At 35.0% G+C, this 11,375-nt stretch overlaps 1 protein-coding gene across 1 annotated transcript in view; it reads left to right on the top strand.

The window, feature by feature from the left end:
* Positions 1-11,375, top strand: part of hs6st3b (heparan sulfate 6-O-sulfotransferase 3b) — an 83,189-nt gene that overhangs the window by 64,657 nt on the left and 7,157 nt on the right. The window lies entirely within an intron of this gene.

The raw sequence follows: 11,375 nt of genomic DNA on the forward strand, positions 1-11,375 counted from the left end.
AAGTCCCACTCAGAGGGGGTGCGAGTAAAACCCAGAGGGTTGATATGTTAATCTCTGAACATATTTTTGTAAAGTGTGTTGTGAAAATGAAATGTGAATATATATCTCCATGAAATTTTGTTCAGGTACCAAATATTTTGATAATTAAATACACATATATACTTCTGGTGATGCATGGATTAGTGTTTTATTATTATTATTATTTATCTATTTCATAAGTCCCGCTTGGAGCAGTTCGGACTGCACAGGTTACAGACATTTAAAACATGGTGTGTCTTGAAATCTATAATCTTTCCAAAATAGAAACATTTTCTAACAATATACACTACTGTTCAAAAGTTTGGGGTCAGTCATTATTTTCTTTATTTTTTTGAAAGCAAAATGAATAATTTTATTCAGTAATGATATGTTAAACTGATTACAAGTGATAGTAAAGACTTATATTGTTAGAAAAAAATAAATTCTGTTCTTTTTAACCTTTTATTCATCAATGAATCCTGAAAAAAAGTATCACATGTTCCAAAAAATATTAAGCAGCACAACTGTTTCCAACACTGATAATAAATCAGCATATTAGAATGATTTCTGAAGGATCATGTGACACTGAAGACTGGAGTAATGGCTGATTAAAATTCAGCTTTGCATCACAGAAATAAATAATATTTTAATGTATATTAAAATAGAAAACCATTATTTTAAATTGTAATAATATTTCACAATATTACTGTATTCCTGTATTTTTGATCAAATAAATGCAAGCATATGAGCATATGAGACTTCTTTCAAAAACATTAAAAATAGTGCTTCCATTAAGTTTTAAGAACTACATCATTTGTGATGTGCAACTAACTAACTACTGCATGGTATGTGCTATAATGTAGGGATTATTTTTACCCCAGGGTTACACCCTTTTTTCAGTACAGTTCAAGTACTGTACTGGGGCACTAGGCAGTATGTAATGTGCTGTATGGGCTATTTTACACCAGAGCAACACCCTTTATACAGTACAGCTTATTGCTACTGTACTGAGACATTAGGACCCATGCAGGTCACAGATTGATCAGACCCACTGGCTTCTCCAACACCTCTTCCTGCAACTACCCAATCTCCCATCAAGAGACAGACTGGGCTCAACCCTGCTTAGCTTCTGTGAGTGTGCAGGTGAAAGCTTCAGGTTGACCACTGCAGAGCTGCTCAAGCATTTTTTCCAACTCATTTATAACCTCTTACGTAGAAATATAAATCTCAACAATGGTGACTTGCTTCATGCTGCAATGCATTCTATAACAGACTATTATTAAGTTGAAATTAACTGCATTACATCTACGTGATCAAAAAACACTCTGTGTAAGATTAGACCACTAGATGATGACAACCTCTTTATCATCAAGTTGTCAACATCATTTTATTGGTACACCCAGAATACACTGCAGCATGAAGCCTTTTGTTGATTCTCACCATTGTTAAGATTCATATGCTGATTCTTGATGTCAGTGTGTGTCTGAATAATGCTATATTTCAAAACTTACTTTCTGGCATGTTTTTTAAAAAAGGTCTGGTTGCCATGACACTGCTGGAGCAAATACTTCAGTCTCACAAGATCAGCAGAAAATTTAGAAACACTAATAACACTAACAGTCAGTGATGAGATTTCAGACATGATTATTAATAAAGCAAACCACTTTATGATGCTTCTATATTAATAAATAGTAAGCATCTGATTTCTGGCTTTCTTTAACATAAGAGTGTTTTCTAAACAAAATTAATCTAAAAATTCAAGGATCAAGAGCACAACTAAAGGAAATGCTATTCACTAAAATGGTGACTTAAAAAAAATTATTATTTTCAATTATAAATAAATAAGTGAAGCTGGCAAAGCTGTTTTTTTGGAGTTGTTTAATCATCCTCTCCTGAGATCTTGAGAGAATTAATTTAATTGTTTGCAGTTGATGTTTCAGTGGCTGACATCAGATCAACTATTATTTGCAATAGAAATGAATTTGAATGAAAAAGATCTCAACGAAACATGGCTGGAACATTTGAAATAAAAGAATTATTAACAATTGATATAAGAACAATTAAATTTTTTTAACTAAGAAATAAGTCAAATTAGGCTAAATGAACATGAGCTGTGGTACTGAAAACTTAAAGTAAGTTCACTTTACTTTCATAAAGTTATTCCAACTAAACTTTATAAGTTTAAATAACTAAATGTGTCAAGTTGAAAACACTTACAATTCTAAGTAAATACAACTTAACTGAGTCAATGTAAAAGATAGCTCAAAAAGTTAAGTTAAAGAAACTTCCTGTTTTTTTTTTTGTTTGTTTGTTTTTACAGTGTATGGCCTGCTTGTGGCTCAGATCTTATTTGGAACTCATTTATAGAGTAATTTTTATTAAAAATATATGTTGATAATGATTAAACACTTCAGTGCCACCATTTTAGGTAGCCTATATAAAGGGATGGATTGTGTGTGTGTGAGAGAGAGAGAGAGTCTGGTGGTCACTCCAGTACTACAATGATATAAATAATTAAATGAATAATGCCTATTTTACTGCTCTTTAAAGCTACAATATGTAGATTTCTCGCCACTAGAGGTCGCCTATTCAAAACAAAGGTGTAGCTTAATGAGCGCGTGTTTGAGTGCGGATTCTTGGGAGATGTCGTCTTCACCTCACAGCCAGTGGAAAAAAATCGGGACGGGACTTGGGCAGAAATCATATTCATGGATGTTATTATTAACGTTACTGCAGTATGCTTCTGGAGCGATTGCTAATGAGAGAAAAAAAGTATCACATGTTCCAAAAAATATTAAGCAGCACAACTGTTTCCAACACTGATAATAAATCAGCATATTAGTATGATTTCTGAAGGATCATGTGACACTGAAGACTGGAGTAATGGTTGATTAAAATTCAGCTTTGCATTACAGACATAAATATTTTTTTAATGTATATTAAAATAGAAAACCATTATTTTAAATTGTAATAATATTTCACAATATTACTGTTTTCCTGTATTTTTGATCAAATAAATGCAAGCTTGATGAGCATATGAGACTTCTTTCAAAAACATAAAAAATAGTAATGAAAAAAAAAAAGAGTACTTCCATGTAAATTGTAAGAACTAAATAAAATACTATATCATTTGTGACGCGAAACTAACTATCTGCGTGGCATGTGCTATAATGGAGAGATTATTTTTTGCCCCAGGGTTACACCCTTTATTCAGTACAGTTTATGGCAACTGTACTGGGGCACTGGGCAGTATGTGATGTGCTGTATGGACTATTTTATACCAGGATTACACCCTTTATACAGTACAGCTTATTGCTACTGTACTGGGGCATTAGGACCCACTCAGGCCACAGGTTGATCAGACCTGCTGGCTTCTTTAACACCTTTTTCTGCAGCTACCCAATCTCTCCAGAGATTTCCCATTGAGGGATAGACCAGGCTCAATCCTACTTAGCTTCTGTAAATGTGTGCAGGTGAAAGCTTCAAGTTAACCACTGCAGGGCTTCTCAAGCATTTTTCCAACCGTAGACCCTCTTACGTAGAAATATAAATCTTGACAATGGTGACTTGCTTCATGCTGCAATGCATTCTATAGGACTATTATTAAGTTGAAAATAACTACATTACATCTACATTATCAAAAAAAACAAAAAAACAACAACAACAAAAAAAGAACACTCTGCGTAAGATTGGACCACTAGATTATGACAACCTCTTCATCAAGTTGTCAACATCACCTGAGCACATTTTCCCTTGCTATTTTTCCTACAGCTAACACAATTTCAGCAGCAAGAGAAAAACTAACACTAAAGGTATGTTTACACGACAACGATGTACTAAAAACTGAAAAGTTTTTTCTTTGTACAGATGACAATGTTACTAAAATGCATGCCACAATGCATACTGGGAGCCACGAATGAGTTTTTATTGGTGCACCCAGAATGCACTGCAGCATGAAGCGTTTTGTTGATACTCACCATTGTTGAGATTCATATGCTGATTCTTGTTGTCAGTGTGTGTCTGAAAAAAAAAATCTGTTTTTCAAACCTTACTTTCTAGCATGTTCTTTTTTTAAAAAAAATTATCAGGTTGCTATGACATTGTTGGAGCAAATGCTGCAGTCTTACAAGACCAGCAGAAAGTTTAAAAGCACTAATAACACTAACAATCAGTGATGAGATTTCAGATATGGTTAGTGAATCAAACTACTTTATGATGCTTATATCATTAATAATAATAGAAGTATCTGACTTCTGGCTTTTGTTAACACAACAAGTGTGTGTTTTCTAAATACAATGTTAAAGCAGCCAAAAAAAAAGTTAATTTGAAAATTTAAGGATCAAGAACTAAAGGAAATGCTATTCACCAAAATGGTGACTTAAAAAAATATATTATTTTCAATTACAAATAAATAAATAAAGCGAAGCCGGCAAAGCTGTTTTTTTGGAGTTGTTTAATCATCCTCTCCTGAGATCTTGAGAGATTTAATTTAATTGTTTGCAGTTGATGTTTCAGTGGCTGACATCAGATCAACTATTATTTGCAATAGAAATGAATTTGAATGAAAAAGATCTCAACGAAACATGGCTGAAACATTTGAAATAAAAGAATTATTTACAATTGATGAGAATATTTAAATATATATATTTGGTTTAACTAAGAAATAAGTCAAATTAGGCTAAATGAACATGAGCTGTGGTACTGAAAACTTAAAAAAGTAAGTTCACTTTACTTTCGTAAAGTTATTCCAACTAAACTTTATAAGTTCAAATAACTAAATTTGTCAAGTTGAAAACACTTACAATTCTAAGTAAATACAACTTAATTGAGTCAATGTAAAAGATAGCTCAAAAAGTTAAGTTAAAGAAACTTCCTGTTTTTTTTTTTACAGTGTATGGCTTGCTTGTGGCTCAGATCTGATAAACAGGAGCGGTCAGCCCCAGTGCCATCATTCCACGTCACACGTGACCTGCCTCTCGTGTGTCATTTGCAACTCATTTATAGAGTTGTTTTTATTAAAAATATATGTTGATAATGATTAAACACTTCAGTGCCACCATTTTAGGCACCATTTTAGGTAGCCTATATAAAGGGATGGATTGTGTGTGTGTGAGAGAGAGAGTCTGGTGGTCACTCCAATACTACAATGATATAAATAATTTGATGAATAATGCCTATTTTACTACTCTTTAAAGCTACAATATGTAGATTTCTCGCCGCTAGAGGTCGCCTATTCAAAACAAAGGTGTAGCTTGATGAGCACGTGTTTGAGTGTGAATGCTGGGTGGCTTGTGTTGATAAATGGCATGCAGTTAATTTTAAAATGTATTGTATGATGAGAAAATGCTGTATTACTTAGCTACTTGACAAAATAGTGTTTTCCCACGTAGAAGGCGATGTTCTCAGGACCTTGCGCAACGTTCCCTAAAAGTTCTCTAAAGGTGACGAAGATTCTGAACCTTTACAGAACATTAGGGACATTCCTAAAACGTCCTCTTTTGGTAAAGAAAGTGCTGCAGTTTAAGGTTCCTTATATGACTTTAGGGGGATGTTCCATTTTGGTTATTTTATGGTAAAAAATGAATGTTACAAAGAGGACATTTGGGACATTAACCGAACGTTCCCACACGGTCCTCTGTTGATCATTTAATAACGTACCCGATATGAGTTTAGGGGGACGTTCTATTTTGGTTATTTTATGGTCCCCCGAGAACATTACAAAGAGGACATTTGGGAAGTTATCAGAACATCCTATAGTAATAGTCCCCTAAACATTCCCAGAACATCCTGAATGTTCCCTGAAGGTCTGCCAAATAACGTCCCCCAACCCTTAAAAGAACTCCACATCGTGACAGTCTCGGAACGTACTGGGAAAGTTACTAGGTGACAGGTTACCCCGCTAGAAATTTTACGTTCCCAGAACATTCTCAGAACATCCCAACTGGTGTTAAGGATGTTGTCTAGTAACGCTCCCAGTACGTTCCGAGACGGTCACGATGTGGAGTTCTTTTAAGGGTTGGGGGACGTTATTTGGTGGACCTTCAGGGAACATTCAGGACGTTCTGGGAATGTTTAGGGGACTATTACTATTACTGTTAACTTCCCAAATGTCCTCTTTGTAATGTTCTCACGCGACCATAAAATAACCAAAATAGAACGTCCCCCTAAACTCATATCTGGAACGTTATTAAATGACCAACAGAGGACCGTGTGTGAACGTTCAGTTAATGTCCCAAATATCCTCTTTGTAATGTTCTTATGTGACCATAAAATTAACCAAATTCGAATGTCTCCCTAAAGTCATATAAGGAACCTTGAACTGCAGCACTTTCATTACCAAAAGAGGACATTTTAGGAATGTCCCTAATGTTCTGTAAAGGTTCACAATTTTCGACGTTCTCGTGACCAAGGTCATGAGAACGTCGCCTTCTACATGGGTGTTTTATAGAAAATAATAAAGTTTGAAGTCACCGTTATGGAGGTGAGCGTTTGCTTTAGATGGGCTCTTGATTAGGTTTTTCTCTGTCTGCTTTAACTGTGTTTTCAAAACATGCTTGTCAGAAAAATTCTGATCAGATGAGTTTTGTTATTTAGTGATGGTAATTCAGTCATCATAGAGTGTCCTGATTCATCTCCGGAGACTGAACTCTGAGTGTTTCTTTATGTTTTTTTTTGTTTTTTTTTAATTCATTGTTCTGGCAGAGTTTTGAGCAGTGTCTTTTAGACTCACACAGACATCATGAATCAGTGTATGAACCTCAACAATGGTGACAATAAACAAAAATCTTTTTTGTGATGCTCAGAGTTAATCTGTTTAATACAGCCACTGTATGATGATGAATTCATCAACAATGAACAACCAAATCCATTTGATCAGATTTTTTTTCTCACAATTATTTTTTTTGCAATAAATGTGCTTTAGAAACACAGTTACAACAATTGGAGAAAAATTAAAGTAAGTAGCCCAACTAAAGCAAGCGCTTACCTCCATAACGGTGACTTCAAACTTTGTAATTTTTAATAAAACATCAACACCTCATTAAGAAGTTTTGAATGAAAGAAATAAAGTCAGAGTGGTTTGTAATAAGTGAAGATTCTGAGATCTAGAGAGATCCGTTAGTGTTTATTGTTCTGTTTCTGTTATCTGAGTTTTGTGAGGTTACCATTGTGCTGGAGAGTAGAGCCTGTGCTTCAGTCACTGATGAGGCAGAAACATTGATGTTCTGCTGCATGTTGCTTTATTTAAGGACTGTAACTGTGTAGTTGCTGATGCAGTGATACAGCAGTTATATTAGTTCATGCATGTGCTGTTGTCAGCTAATGACTTACTATAAGTGATTTGCATTTTAAAGAAAAGATTTCATAATAATAATCCAGGAAATACCTATAAAGAGCTTTTTTTTTTTTGTGTGAGACATTTAAGAAAAATTACTTTTTGCTTGAACAGCCACTTTTGTTAGTCAATTTAGCTCTAAATTTCAATTCATTTTTTTCAATTTAACGTGTTGAGCTATGTAACAATAATTCGTTTTCTGTCTGTAAATGTAACCAAACAGTTGTTCCCTTGTCTGACAAAACATAATATATTAAAGCATCTTTGGTGTTTCCATGGTTTCTATAAAATAAAACTGGAGGGTAATGCAGATATGACGCCATTGATAGGCGACTCCCGGACACGGACACATCCTTGGATAAAATCGCGATTTTCTCACTATTTACAAATAGATGGAAACATTTGGGATATTGTAAGTACTCAACTGAACAAAATATATAACACTGGCCTAGTGGTTTTTGGATATTTCACTGCAAAATCTTACATATTTTGCCTTTAAATCAATAAATAAAAATGTTTAAGGTACATTAGCCCCAACCCCAGCCGATGACCACACCATCCCCCTTGATTTTTTTTTTTTTTACAATTCGATCTCTGCCTATACTATAAGTCAAGAGAGACAGGCAGTCTATTCTAAGACATTTCCCAGTTATTCAGTAACATTTTGTGGGCAGAAATGGGTGCTTTGTGGAATGTTTGTGGGCTATGACTCAAAAACGTATCATCGAGCAGAAAGAAATGAGCATGGCTCACCACAATTGCACCTGGGCTTTTCTTGGCTGAGGAAAGGGCTGGGCTGGAGCCGTTTGAGGCTAATATACTGTGACACTGATGGCGCTCACTATGACCTTTTTGCAGTCGGCTTGTTCTGACACCACTTCCTGCATGTGCTTGTGTCCCTGGGACAGGCTAATGAGAGAGTGTCTGCACTCCACCCACTCTGAAAGACGAGCTGGATACAGCTGCTGCCGGCAGGGTTCTAATCACACCCTACAGCCTGACACCCCTCTATACTGCATGTGTGCGTTAAACCCTGACACGTCTCCCCTCCCACACAACATCATCATCGTGTAATGCTAGCTACTGATTTTCCACTGACACAGTTACAAATATGAGAGTCACTTTTCTATGTATACATCCTCACCAGATTCTTTGTAGTTTAATTTATTCTAACCTAGGAATTTAAAAGATTAGTTCACTTTCAAATGAAAATTATCCCAAGCTTTACTCACCCTCAAGCCATCCTAGGTGTATATGACTTTCTTCTTTCTGATGAACACAATCAGAGAAATATTAATAAATATCCTGACACATCCAAGCTTTATAATGGCAGTGAACAGGGTTCACGAGTTTGAGCTGAAGAAAGTGCCTCCATCCACATCCATCATAAACATACTCCACACGGCTCCAGGGGGTTAATAAAAGCCTTCTGAAGTGAAGTGATGTGTTCATGTAAAAACAATATCCATATTTAACAAGTTATGAATTAAAATATCTAGCTTCCGCTAGACCGCCTTCCGTAGAAAGTGCAAAACTCTTGCAGTTCAAAAAGCTTACGCTACGTTCTACGCCTTCCCTATTCAACTTATGGAAAAAGCTTAACTGACGCAACACCAGTTTACACTTTCTTCGTAAATTGAATACGGAAGGCGGTCTGGTGGGGGCTAGATATTTTACTTCATAACTTGTTTAATATGGATATTTTTTTTTTACACGCATCACTTCGCTTCAGAAGGCCTTTATCCTGGAGATCATTGTTTGACATGGACTAGTATTAAATATAGTCCCAGATTACTAGAAAACACAAACTATCTTTGTCAGAGGCACAGTTCAGTCAAAGCCCTTAAAATCTTCTGGAGTCAAAGAAACTGAGAGAAAGGCTGCAATCTCTATCCCAGGCGTCTGTCATCTCTGGGGGAACATCAGAGCTACTGCCTCATTCACTATTCTTCCCAGCACAGAGGCAGTCGCCACCTGCTTCAGTCCCATTCTCCATCAGACCATGACTGTGCCCGGTTCCTCTCTCTTCATTAACGCATCGGCCTGCTGCTAATAACACTTTGATGGCATCTGTTCCCTCATGTGTTTTTCAAACATAAGCGCAAAAGATAACAATTTACTGAATGTAGACCTGTGTCTGTTCTTTACAACATCAAATACAACAACAATTTAAACTTTTACATTTAGATAAAGTGAACAAATAAAAATTTACCCTATTTCATTTTTGATGCACTTTCCTGTTGAATTGTGAATGATTTGTTGTGCATGTTATTCCAAATGAAGAAATTTGTCTTCATAATCTTTAATCAAAATGATGCCAACACTGTAAAACATTTTCAGCTGGTTAAACTTAGAAATGAAAGTTCACCTGCTGTCTTAAAAATGTGAGTTAACTCAACTAAACATAAGTTAACTCAACTTGAAGATAATCTTTAAATTTTTAAAGTTTAAATTTTAACTTAAAGTAATACGTTGTCTTGACTATTTTTGAGTTAAAACAAAGCTTATCTTCAAGTTGAGTTAACTCACATTTTTAAGGCAGCAGGTGAACTTACATTTCTAAGTTTAACCAGCTGAAAATGCTTTACGGTGAAGAAATTAGACCATAAGTAAGGAAATCCAATAGCCAAATACTGTAGCTATTTAGGCATCATTTTAACAAACTTTAATTTGCTCTGACTCCCTTCTGGTATGTACTGTAACAGACTTTTCACCATTCAGTCAATTCCCACAATGCATATTGTTTTACTCAGAAATATGCTATTACAGTAAAATGTACAGAGCCCCGTTCATGACATGCAGTGAAAAATTTTTTTATTGTGGTCAAGAATTAAGAATAAGTTTGAACAACTTTTTAATTCATGGCCACATTTTATTAATTTGTTCCCTCATTTTATTTAAATTGTGGCCATGATTTAACTAAAATTAGTACAGCGTGGCCATGATTAGCCTAAAATGAGGGAAGAAATTAATAAGTCATAGGAACTTAATTTGTGGCCTATTGTGGTCTCCATAAAAATGGGTTGGGAATGGTAAATTCTGTTTTAGCTAATAATAATAATAATAATAAAAAAGATTTTCTTAACCAATTAGTGCTATGCTAAACTAGCTATTAAGTGGGTCCCAATTTGCATACTTGTTCAGTGTGTTCACACTGATAATATTTAAAAAAGAACAAGTGCACTTTAAATACCTGGATGATGCCCTTAATTAACCGAAAAAACAAAGCGTGGAATGTCGAAGACTTCCTGCACTCAGCTTTTGCAACTTTAATTACGTAACGGAGGGGAAGGGGCTATCAGACTTCGATGTTGAATGACAAAATAACCATATAAAATTCATACACTCTGCATAAGTACACAACCTAACTGAAAACACTAAACTTTAACCATTTTAGCTTCCATAAAATTTTGACTTAGATTACACACTGTTTTTAATTCTTGAATTTTAAGTAATTTATTCAGTATATCACTATTTAACCTACAAATGCCCTGCATGCTGCACTGCTGAGGACGAATGAATTGAGACATGTTTAATTTTTTTCACCCTTCTGTGGCTGTCCTCTGGCTTATAAGGATTGAGAAGATGGTCTTTCTTTGTAAGAGATGCAGTGATGTGTGTAAAAAGAATATGTTCCATTTTGCAGCCGCTCTGTGCTGAAAGTGCTATTGGATTACATTGTATGGCTGAAATGTTGAGGTTAGATGACAGGTTGATAAAGTTCATTATGGTTATCACAGATTTTCATAAAAAAGAATAATACATAAAGCACTGCAAAATAGAGCTGTTTGTTCATTATGCTAATTTGCTTTCTGGAAAGGACAATTATTCATGAGTACCCACTGGAATTTCCTATGGGCTTTAAAATAGTTTTTTACTCATTACTATTTTGGTTTTCACTTAAATGAGTAAAATAAAGTATGTGGCAGTACTTTTGTTCTACAACATAAAATACTAATTAAATTGCTAGCAAGTTGCTGAAAGAACGTGAACTACCTCGAGGATCCAAGCGTACATGCCTGAC

This window comes from Ctenopharyngodon idella, chromosome 9, assembly GCF_019924925.1.
Source record: "Ctenopharyngodon idella isolate HZGC_01 chromosome 9, HZGC01, whole genome shotgun sequence".
Lineage (NCBI taxonomy): Eukaryota > Metazoa > Chordata > Actinopteri > Cypriniformes > Xenocyprididae > Ctenopharyngodon > Ctenopharyngodon idella.